The sequence below is a fragment of the Rhinatrema bivittatum genome, chromosome 3 (assembly GCF_901001135.1).
Source record: "Rhinatrema bivittatum chromosome 3, aRhiBiv1.1, whole genome shotgun sequence".
NCBI lineage: Eukaryota > Metazoa > Chordata > Amphibia > Gymnophiona > Rhinatrematidae > Rhinatrema > Rhinatrema bivittatum.
Window position 1 is genome coordinate 402,968,220 of NC_042617.1, and position 13,084 is coordinate 402,981,303.

The following is a 13,084-nucleotide window of genomic DNA, read 5'->3' on the forward strand; positions in this document are numbered from 1 at the left end:
CCCTTCTATCAGCCCTAAGAGAGAGTGTGTCACACACACAGACTCCCACCATTCACCAACCTCTCACACCCGCAGAGGGCAGATCCTGGAGAAGGGTGGGAGGCAGGCATTAGGGAATGGAGGAGTTCTATTTCTAGACCCAGGAGGTGGGGCAGCCAAAGGCCGCCCTGCCCCATTAAACATTTCTCCGGTGCCCCCTAGTGCGGACGCTGAAGACTGAGAACAAAAACAATAACAGGTCCAAAAACTGAATGCTCAGAGCAGTGGGCTGCAACAAAAGAAACCAGGGTTTAAATGCTATTGCCATTCTTTGAGACCTTAGGCAAGTCACTTCATCCTCCATTGCCTTCCCCCTGCCCTGGCCCTCGGTGATTTTACCTGCACCGGGCCATGGGGGGGCATTTCATACTTCACCTCAGGCAGCAGATTGCTTGAGCTGCTCCTGGGTGGGGGGCTTGTTAGGCCTCATGAAGCTCTGTTTCTTTTTTTCTTGTTGTTTTTGGGGAGGTTTGTTTAAATGTTTATTTCGGGGTTTTTTTTTTAACAAAGTAAACATTTGATGAAACAAAATTTGTGGAAAAACAAATTCATGAAAACAAAATGAAAAATGAAACAAAAATGTTTCTTCTTCCCACCCCTTTAGCACAATTTAAACAAACCATAGTAATAGCAATAAAGGAAATAATAAAATGGATCTGTTCAAAAGTTTGCATACCCTTGAATGTTTGGGCTTTTAATATACACTCAAGTTGACATACAACCTATAATCTCAGGCTGAGATTGCAATGAAGGGTAGGTTTCAACTCATGCGTCTTTTTGATTATAATTAGCATCAGTGTATAAATAGTCAATGAGTTTCTTAGCTCTTGAGAAACCCTTGTGCATTTCATCCAGGGCTGCCCTGACTTTGATAGTTACTAAAGCATGGGTAAAGCAAAAGAACTGTCAAAGGATCTACAAGCAAAAGTAGTTCAACTTTATAAATCAGGAAAAGGATATAAAAAGATATCCAAAGATTTGAAAATGCCAATCAGTACTATTCATTTAGAACTATCACCAAAACCTACAAGCTGTCAATGAGAAAAGGGGCAATACACAATATTAAGAAGTAAGGGTTATCAAACATTTGAACAGAACAATTTTATTATTACGTTTATTGCTGTGGTTTGTCTAATAATTGTGCTATTTTGTGATATATAATAGTAATTTGAAACACATTAATAATAACAGACATGTTTTGTCTGATCACTTATGTTTTTCTTAAAATGCTACACATCTTACAAATTCTGCCAGGGGTATGTAAACGTATGAGCATAGTTGTATATATTCTGTCTAGTGAAGTTGCTTAATACTATATAATATGATAAAAAAGATTGAAAATAATGTTTTTATTTCTTAGTTTATATGAGGGTTGGTAAGTCAATTGGAGAGCTCATCTAGATTTGTGAACAGCAAAAATGTATTTTAGTTGTTCCAAAAACAAAAGAAAATAGATATCAGCAGTAGGCAAATTATTGCATTAGCTTTACTCCAGCTTCAATGGCACAAGCTTTTCAACTCATTAGGTGCTTGCTATTTTCGTAGGTAACTGAGTGGTCTAAGTTAAAATTCCCAGTTCGCGGGTCGGCTCCACGAGCTACTGTACCTACCCCGCCATGAGCTACTGTACCTTCCCCGCCATGATCATGCAGGCCTCAGCCTCTAATGTGGCATGTATACCACCAGCATGCCATAATCATCTTCCTCCTCATAAAGGCCCTATAGGCATGCACATGTTCCATGTGGTCACACTGAAGGGGCCACAGCAGGAAAAGTCCCCATGGTGCCCTTTGATGAGATCATGGACTCCCCAGATCGCTGCCTCAGTACCTCAGCAGCAGTTCCCCTGATATGCCTTGGTCATCAATGCGTGTTGCTTCTGTGTTCCTGTTTGTTTCTGCCTTACCCCATCCAACCTTGTCTCTACAGCCTTGCTTCATCCAGCCTACCTTATTCAGCTTGCCTTGTCCTGCCATCTTGGCCAGCTCTTCTGTGTGAATTTGTCTTCCTTTGCCTGACACTCCAGATCTTGACCTCTTGCCTAGTCTTCACCACAGTTGCCTGCTGCCTGGACCTGACCTTTTGCTTTGACCTGACCATGATTGTTTGCTCCCTGGACCTGACCTCTTGCCTGGACCTGAGCATCCTCGCCTGTCACCTGCCCTGACCTTGGCCTGTATCTGAATCTGTTAGTCCACCTCCTGTGCCCTGATCCCAGTGTGCCATTGGACTCTTGCTGTTGCCACCAACCTAGTCCTTCCAGCTGTCACAACCCAAGGGCTCAATTTGCAAGGGAGGCCTCTGGTACAGGTGAAGCTCCAGTCTGTCACACTACAGGGCACGTTTGCCAGCTGCCATCATAGGCCTAATAAATTTGCCTACGAAGCTGCAATTACTATGCCACAGAACAAAGGGCTCTCTCACCCACGCCACCCTTCAAGTCTAACAAATACTCAGTACTATGGCAGTTACCTATTTCTGTAGCCTCCATCGAAATATTGAAATATGATGGCAGAAAAAGATCCTATGGCTTATCTAGACTGCCCAACTTCCCAAATAATTTAGCTTTAAAATTCCTATTATGCCCTCAGAGATTCCCTATGTTTATCACAATCTTTCTTGAATTCAGATACTACTTTTGTCTTTACCACCTCCTCTGGGATACTGTTCTATGCATCCATTACGCTCTCTGTAAAGAAATATTTCCTAAGATCACTCCTGAATCTAACCTCTGTCATCCTCATCCCATGATCCCTTGTTCTAGAGTCTCCTTTCCATTGAAAGAGGCCCCCCTCCTCTGCAAAGAAACTTCAGAGGTATTTAAATGTCTCTATCATATCTCCTCCATCTCACCTTTCTTCTAAGGAATGCATGCTTAGATCTTTAAGACAATCTCCATATGCTTTAGAGTGAAGACCAGTGGTCATTTTAGGAGCTACTATCTGGACTGACTCTAACCAGTTTATATTCTTTTAAAATTATGGTCTCCAAACCAGAACTATACACAGTATTCTAAATGAGGTCCCACCAGCGACCTACGCAAGGCCAATATAATCTCCCTGTTTCTTCTGACCACTCCTTTCTCTATGCTATAAATCATATTTCCGGATTTTGCTGTAATTTATCACCTTTTTGGCTACCTTAAAATCATCAGATACAGTCATTCCCAGATTCTGCTCTTCTTTTGTGCTTAGAAGAATTTCACCCCAATATCATAGCACCCCCTTGGCTTTTTGCATCCTAAATAAGATTTAATGCTAAAAATATGCAGAGTAAGTTATCTGCCAGACCCTAGACCCTTCTTCGAACTTTGTTAGATCCCTCCTCAAGTTTTCCATACTTTCCTGGATGACTACACTGTTGAAGATTTTGCATAAAAACATACATTTCCCGACAATACTTCTAAAATGTCGCTCATGAAAATGTTAAAAAGAACTCATCCCCGAGTATACCATTAATAACACCCCTTCCTCAGAGTGAACTCCAATTATCATCGCCCTTTTTTCATCTATCACTCAACCAGTTTCTAACTGGATTGCAGGCATAAATTAAATGTTAGAAATGCAATTTTTAAACTTTCTGCACTGTGACAAAGATGATGCATACTTTTTGTCTCTGGGCTTTGTATCCCAGATTCAAAGCCAAAAAGTACATTTATAATTGTGCTTTGAAACTTGCCGTGGGTATAACATACGGTAGTCACTTGTACTTTATCTGTGGGTAGATCTGAAAATTCAATCTATGAATGTACTTTCATCCTCCAATTTAAATCTGCCCTCAGGAACATCTCTTCAGATTGTGGCTAAAAGGACACTCACTGTGGAATTAGATCAGAACTTTTAGCAAAATGATTTTACTTACTTAAATCGCTTTGGAAATTGTCCTCTTAATACTAATAAAGACCCTGAGATAATAAGAAATAAAATAAAATAACATCCATCCCTTAGATATGTGGAGGTTGGCTGCTTAAGATCCACAAACAAGTTAAAATGTCATGATTGTAGCAAATGTGGACCGATGTATCATTTTTATAGATTGATTTGCATCTTGTGATCAGGAAAATTCTTCCGTGTACAGACTGCTATAGCACTGTTCTCTATCCTATGTGTAGCACAAAATAATTCCTCAGACTTTTGTATACTCAGTTTATGCTACTAAGGGGGGTCATTTATCAAAATGCGCTAAGGCATTTTTGCATGCAAAAACGTCATTAACGCATGTGATAGCACCATATCGTATGGTGCGATGCAAATTTGAAAAACAGGAGGAGTTAGGGGTGGGGTTTGCTAGTCTGTGAAGAATTTAATGTTGATTTTAACTACACCTTTTTCAGTAGTGTTAAGCTGTGTGATAAGGTTTGTATTGTATTTGGTGATGTCTCCTGAAAGGCCTGTTGTAGTAGATGTGGGGAGAGAGTGAGAGAGAGACTAGCTGTAATGCCTTCTCCCTAGATAGGTATTTGTATCCCTATGAGAGGCCCACCTAGTAACTCGAGGTGAGGTGTAGGTATTAGTATAGAGGGTTAGAGGCCACTTTGACATTCAACGTGAGACGTATGAACAGAACAGTGGTCTCTTGTGAAGATTTGATGGCCTTCGGAGTGAGGAAACTCACCCAAAGATGAGATTTGGGCAATGTTCTTTCCACCTAGCTTGATGTTACCCAGGTAGAGAGTCCATCAAGCTAGCATATATTTTGCTAAATCCAGGCCTAAGATTCCTAGCATCTGCTGCAGTCTAGACAAGATAAGAATAGTATTTCAAGCCAAAAAGAAAATGTACCTGGTCTGCCCTAGTCTTCTCTCTAGGAAGGCAGGGAAGAAAAGTCCTTGACATAAAACAGTTCACTAAAATGCAAAGGATTGTACATTATGAACACCCTCATTTTTTCTAGATGTGAGTTTTAGTAGGATGGACAGACATAAAAATAGCTAATGCTTGTATAATTCAAAATGCCACAATACCAAGAACTCTTCACCTCATTCCAGTATTATTTACCCCCTGCTCATATGCCCTCTCAATCATACCCTGCTGACTGAAAGTGGCTGCCTCCTCCTACTTTCCTTTGCAAGGAACACAGTGAACTGTTATTTTTTTATGATCCATCATCATGTGCAGAGGAGAGGTCTTTTTTCTTTTGGAGGAACAGGAGAGGTACAATTGAGGGGGAGGATGGAGCAGAGAGTAGAGCAGCTCTCTTTACTTTTGTATGTCTCTCTGTGCCCAGGTCTTGCTCATCTCAGTGGCTGTGAAGTAGTGCCAAGTTTCAGCTTCCTGATGGCAGCAGAGATCAGTGATCAATGATTTAAAGTTTTAAGCCCAATATTCAGATTATGAGGGGTGGGGGTATTGGTTTTATTAATTTAAATCAAGAAACAGAAGCCCTGCAAATAATGTCAAATGCTCTTCTATTAAACGATTTTAAATTTCTCTTTAGGAATTAGAACTTCTATAAACTTAAATAAAATTCTAAGTTTCAGGGATAAATTAAAGAGTATAATATTTAATGAGATGATTTAGGGCCTATTCACTATGTTGAACTAACATGCTAAAGCATGGTAAACAGCATTTATTGAGTGTTAAAAATGTTAGTATGGAAATAATGCATGGAATATGTAATTTCCCCAAGTTATTTTCTATCTCATAAATGCAAGTCAACATGTATATGGTAATGAGCTATGCAACATGCAAATACAAACAAAATAACTCATTGCTATGGGAATTGAATAATACAGCTTGGGTTGAACCTCACAAACTGTGATATTCACTGAAATGTCAATACACTTCAAATGTTGTTAACATTCTTCCAGGAGCCTTGCAATGTAATACATGTTCTGATGTTCCCAGGATAAGAATTTAAAAGAGCCAAAAGTTCTATTACCTGAGGGGCGGATTTTAAAACCCCTGCGCGCGTAAATCCTTCCGGATTTACGCGCACAGGGCCCTCGCGAGCCGGCGCGCCTATTTTGCATAGGCCGCCGGGGCGCGCAGAGCCCCGGGACGCGCGTAAGTCCCGGGGCTTCCTGTCGGGGGCATATCGGGGACGTGTCGGGGGGGCGTGACGGGATGACGCGGCGTTTAGGGGGCGGGGCGTGGCGTTTCGGGGGCGGCGACGTGGACGCGGTTTCGGCCCGGGGGCATTCCAGGGGCATGGCCGTGGCCTCCGGAACAGCCCCCGGGACTGGACCACGGAGCGGGGCAGCCGGCCGACGCGCACAAAGTTAAGGGGGGGTTAGATAGGGCCAGGGGGGGTGGGTTAGGTAGGAGAAGGGAGGGGAAGGTGGGGGAGGGAGAAGGAAAGTTCCCTCCGAGGCCACTCCAAAATCGGAGCGGCCTCGGAGGGAACAGGCAGCGCATGCTGGGCTCGGTGCATGCAGGTTGCACAAATGTGCACCCCTTTGCGCGTGCCGACCCCGGATTTTATAAGATACGTGCGGCTACGCGCATATCTTATAAAATCCAGCGTACTTTTGTTCGCGCCTGCTGCGCGAACAAAAGTACGCGCTCGTGCAAGTATTTAAAATCTGCCCCTGAGTACCTGAAAGATGATTGGGGGTCCAGTGGGCTCCCTTTCTTTCAACACCCCTCCTGCACTTTGAACATAAGAAAATAAAATATGCCATACTAGGACAGACCAAGGGTCCATCGAGCCCAGCATCCTGTTTCCAACAGCAGCCAATCCATGCTACAAGTACCTGGAAAGAACCCAAACATGAAATAGATCCTATGCTACTGTCAGCAACAAACATGGGCTATTCCCTTTTGATTAATAACAGTTTATAGACTTCTCCTCCAGTATTTTTTCGAAACCTTTTGTAAACCCAGCTACACTAACGACCTTAACCACATGCTCTGCAATGAATTCCAGAGCTTAATCATGCATTCAGTAAAAAATAAATTCCTTGATTTGTTTTAAACTTGCTATCTTCATGGGTGTTCCTAGTCCTTGTATTATCTGAAAGAGTAAATAACCATTTTACATTTACCCATTTAAGTCCTTTCATGATTTTGTACACCTCTATCATATTCCTCCTCAGCTGTCTTTTCTGCAAGCTGAATAACCCTAATCTCTTAAGCCTTTCCTCATAGAGGAGTCATTCCATGCCCTTTATCATTTTGGTTACCCTTCTCTGTACTTTCTCCAGTGCAACACTATCTTTTTTGAGATGTGGCAAGCAGAATTGCACACAGTATTCAAAATATGCTCTCACTATGCAGTGAAACAGAGGCATTATGACATGTCGTATTATTTGCATTCTTTTCCCAATAATTCCTAGCCTTCTGTTTCCTTTATTGATTACCACCACAGCACACTGAGCTGACAATTTAAAAGTAACATCATCTATGATGCTTAGATCTTTTTCCTGGTGGTAACTCCTAATATACAACCTAACATTTTATAATTATAGCATGGGTTATTTTTCCCTATATGCATTGCTTAGCACATGTCCACATTAAATTTCATCTGCCATATGGATGCCCAATATTCTAGTCTCACAATGTTCTCCTGTAAATTATCACAATCTGTTTGCGATTTAACTACTCTGAATAAATTTGTAACATCTGCAAATTTGATAATCTCACTCATCTTACCCCTTTCCAGTTAATTTATAAATATACTAAAAAGCAACAGTGCAAGTACAGATCCCTGAGGAACTTCACTGTTTGTTTACCTTTTTCTACTGTGAAAACAGACCATTTAATTATATTCTGTTTCCTGTCTTTTAACCAGTTTGGAGTCCTCAAAAGGACATCACCTCCTACCCATGAATTTTTAGTTTTCTTATGAGGGACTTTGTCAAATGCCTTTTGAAAATCCAAATACACCATATCTACCAGTTCACCTTAATCCACATGTTTATTCACCCCTTCAAAAAAATGTAGCAGATTTCTGAGGCAAGACTTCTCTTGGGTAACTCCACACTGACTATGTTCCATTAAACCATGTCTATCTAATAAATAAAATTAAAAAAAAAATAATGTATATGTTCTGCAATTTTATTCTTTATAATAGCTTCCACAGTTTTTTGTAGATCTGAAGTTAGGCTCACTGGTCTATAGTTTCCCGGATCACCTCTAGAGCCCTTTATAAATATCAGGGTTACATTGGCCACCTTCCTGTCTTCAGGTATAAAATATGATTTTAATGTTAGGTTAAAAATGACTTGTAATAGGTATGAACTTTCATTTTTTAGTTCTTTCAAAAACCTGGGGTGTATACCATCTGGTCCAGGTCATTTGCTACTCTTCAGTTTGTCAGTCTGGCCTACTACATCTTCCAAGTTCACTGTGATTTGGTTCAGATCATCTGAATCATCACCCTTGAAAACTGTTTCCAGAAGGGGTATTTCCCCCAACATCTTCATCAGTAAACACTGAAATAAATAATTAATTTAATCTTTCTGCTTCAGATATATTTTAAAATGTTTTTATTATGAGATTTTGACTCTATGGCCAATTTATTTTCAAATTTCCTCTTAGCCTTTCTTATCAATATTTTACATTTAACTTGCCAATGCTTAATCTTATTTTCTTCAGATGGATTCTACTTCCAATTTTTGAAGGAAGATTTTTGGCTAAAATAGCCTCTTGCACCTCACCTTTTATCCATACTGGCAATTGTTTTACTTTTCTTCTACCTTTCTTAATTCATGGAATACATCTGGACTGAGCTTCTAAGATGGTATTTTTCAACATTGTCCATGCCTATTGTACACTCTTAACTTTTGTAGCTAGACTTTTCAGTTATTTCTAATTTTCTCATTTTATCAAAATTTCCCTTTTGAAAGTTTAGAGCTGGTACCATGGATGTATATATTGTCCCCCTTCCAGTCATTAATTCAAATTTGATCATGTTATGATCACTATTGCCAAGCAGTCCACCTGTTAGGGAGTCAGTCACTTTGGGAAAACTTTTGGGTTATTATTGGTGATGTGACCCCCTGTGTGGAAAGATAGAGAAATGTGCTGCATAAGCAAACACATGTGGCAACTCTGACCTTGAATGAAAGTGCCTGGAAAAAACCCGTCATTCCCACAGATTGAACCATTGGTGTGGATGGTTGACAGGATTTAGACATGCTCAGCACATGGAAGAAGAGGCAGTCAAGGTATGAGTTCATGTCATAGCAGGTGGAGAGCAGTGAGGCCCAGAACGTGCTCCAAAGTCGACAGGCAGCATGCAAGCAGAATACAGAAGACAGTCCACGGTCAAGGCATGCAGTGAGTAAGCAGAAGTGGAGCCAAATGACAAAGAGCAGGGAGCCAAGTGCAGACAAGGCATGCCACAAGGACTGAAACACAGAGACAAGGCCGGGAAGACAGAGGCAGAAGACACAAACGAGCAATGCACACTGAGGGGCAGGCTACACATGAGATCTGTTGCTGAAGCATAGGCTGGTTGCAAGACTTCCTTACATACCCTTGGAGGATGTATCATTATCAGGCAGTGCCACAAGAAGCCCCAGCTAAGGGACCCATAAAGGCCACCCAGGTTTAAAGGAAGTTCTATCCCAAGTTCTTGGAACAGCATGCTGTCGGAGGGTATTTCAGATTTATTTATTTTATTTATTTATTTAGATTCTTTTTTATACAGATGTATAGCAGAATGCCTTCACTCCGGTTTACAATGAAACAACTTCACACATAAAACGTTTTCATAACACATAAACATTAAAAATTATAATAATTAGCATCTCGGCAAAAGCAGAGTAGAATAGAATGGAACAGAATTAAAGAAAAAACAACTTATAAATTGGTCTTGCTGAAATTTAACAGGAGATGTTGGTTAATGGGGAAATATATATTAGAGATGTGCTTTTTTTTTTTTCTACCGGGTCGTTTTTCGGTTCGAATACTTCGTGGTATAATTCGGGTCTTCTCGTTTCGTTTTCGGGTCATTTGCCCGAAAACGAAACGAGAAACCCGAAACCGGACCGAAAAACGAATCGGTAACGAAGCGAAAAAAAACAAACCACCCCAAGCATTTAAAAACAATTTTAAGCATTTTCGTACATATATATTTTTTTTTTATTTATTTATTTAAGGTTTTTATATACCGGCAATCATGAGAACATATCTTGCTGGTTTACATGAAACGGGAGTGCATTAAATACATCAAACTAGAACTCAGGTGACCGAAAGTACAGTTACAATTAACAAGGGTGGCAGAACTTGGTGAAGAGGAAGAAAAAGGAAAGAATAAATGGTTAAACAATATACAAGTCACATTACAAGTTATGTACAAATGGCATGATTAATGGCTGAATGGTTTGAGGAGTCCTTGGGTTGTGTCCTTGGATTGTGTCATTAAATTGTGTCTTGGAAAGCTTGCTTGAATAACCAAGTCTTAAGTCTTTTCCTAAAAGTTGGGAGGCAAGGTTCCAGTCTGAGATCTGCCTGACCCCCCCAAGGCTTGCCAATAATCCCTAGGGGTCCAGCAAGGGTCCGAAAGCAATTTCGTTTTCGGCTGCCAGTAACCAAAATGGCGCCGATAGCCTTTGCCCATACTATGTCACAGAGGCTTTTGGCGCCATTGGTCAGCTCCTGTCACATGATAGGAGCACAAGATGGCGCCGATGGCCATGTGACAGGGGCTGACCAATAGCGCCGAAAGCCCCTGTGACATGGTCGTTCGGGCTATTCGGCACCATTTTGGCGCGCGGCTTGCACTGGCACGAACTAGGGCACGGAGGGCATGGCAAATGGAAGCCGGGACTCCGCTGGACAACCAGGGATCTTCGTAAGTCTTGAGGAGGGATCGGGGGGTGGTGTATTATAATTAATTTAAATTTGGGGTGGTTTTTAATTAAAAAAAATAATTTTTGCCCCTCTCCCCAGGCAAACCCGAAAACGAATTTTCCCCCGAATTGCGGGGAAAATTTCGTTTCTGGTTTCGGGGGCTCCGAAATAACGGCGTTTATGTCGTGTTTCGGATACTCCGAAACAGAAACGAATTAGGAAATTTCGTTAAATTTCCTAAATAGGGCGAAAAACGAACCACATCTCTAATATATATAGGATTAGTATTGTAGAGGTGTATGAGAGCAATTTATTCAAAAATGGGTTGGATAAGTAAAATGGAAGAAATGGTTCAAGGGAAGTTGGGGAGAAAATAATGTAAGGCGGAAATAGAGGAGAGTTGAAGTAAGTGGTAATGCGGGATGGAGAGGAGATGAAAATTAAGGCTGTTACAGAGTGCAAGTTTCTATATGCTGAGTGTGGTTATCCAGTTCAGACTGTGAATGATTGCCTAAATAACCATGTTTTAAGTTCTTTTTTGAAGGATTTGGAGTCCCTGAATGAGCTTAAATAAGTAGGTAAAGAGTTCCATTCTTTTGGTCCTGCTATAGAGAAAGCTCGATTCCTGGTGTTGGATAGTTTCGCAGCGGTGAGGGGTGGTATGATTAGTTGTAATTTGTTAGTGATTCTTGTTGATCGTGGTGATTTGTGTAGTTTAATCATGTTATCAAGGGAAGAGTTGTTATCTTTGTAGATTTCATTATGAAGAATAGTTAAAGTCTTGTATTTGATTCTTTGTGTGATTTCCCTTGAATCAGAGGTGAGGGGTTTAGCATGGGGAGGTGCCTACATCCTAACACCACCACTGTTACCTCTCTTACCAAATCCTGCACTCCACTAAGAATTAGATCTAAAATAGCTCACTCTTTCATCTGTTCCTGCACCAATTGCTCCATGAAGCTGTCAATTATCCCATCTAGGAACCTCATATCTCTAGCATGTCCTGATGTTAAATTTACCTAATCTATATTGGGGTAATTGAAATCTACCATTATTACTGCACTACCAAATTGGTTAGCTTCCCTAATTTCTCTTAGCATTTTATTGTCCATTTTTCATTTTCGTCAGGTGGACAGTAGTATACTCCTATTGCTATACTATTCCCAATACACATGGGATTTCATTTTCTACCCACAAAGATTCTATTGTGAATTTAATCTCTTGCAGGATCTTTATCCTGTTGGACTTTATTCCATCCTGGACATAAAGCACTACCCTACTTCCAAGTTGCAATACAATTTGTTCTCTGATGTAGCACTATCCCATTGATTATTCTCCTTCTGAGATGCTAATTAAGTCTATCTCATCATTCACTGCTGTACACTCTAACTTTCCCATCTTACTTCTTAGAATTTTGGCATTGGCATACAGACATTTCAATGTTGTGCCCGGCCACAGACGGCTGCACCCTCTGTTGCTTACCTTTTTTCTGCCTGACTCAGTTCGTTTTGGTAAGAGGGCTGCCTCCACTTCTCCACACCGAACCCTCTGGCATTCTCGGTCCAGCATGGGCGATTGCGTTCACCATCTTTCTCCAGGAGTCACCTAGGGCACGCGCGCACAGCCCCGTCCTTTGCGTGCATCATGGCAGGAACCTCGGGGGTGTCCCCACCGCATGACATCACTAGCGCTGGTATTTAAATTCCTTTCTCAATTCCAACTATGAGTTAGCAAGGAATCCTCCATCCTGATCTCTCCTCGTTACCAGACGCTCCTGCTCTGTGTTCTCTTGCTCCAGGACGACTTAGGTACCCGCTCCATGGGGGACTTGCCTTGATCCTCTATACCCTTCGGGGTTATCTACTACCAACAAGGACGCCTAAGGTACCCGCTCATCTGGGGCCTTGCCTCGCTCCTCTTTACCCTTCAGGGTATCTGCTACCAACAAGGATGCCTAAGGAACCCACTCCTCGGAATCTTGCCTAGCTCCTATTTAACCTTTGGGGTTGTCTACCTATTACCAGGATGCCTGCAACACCCGCTCCTCGGGGGCCTTGCATATCTGAGACCTCCGCTCCTCGGGGCTCTCCCTTACTACAACAACCAGAATCAGAGTGAGTACTGCCACTCTTGTTTTATCTTGCTTGTCTCATCTCTCTCTCCATAGAGGCTTGACCTATCCTGCACCGTGGGTCTGGTGAGACTGAGGAACTGCCTTTCCTCTCTGCAAACCTTCAGATGGAACATCAACATTTGAGTTTTCCTCTCCTAGCTGGAATCATCACCCGATCCTCAGGTTCCCATCT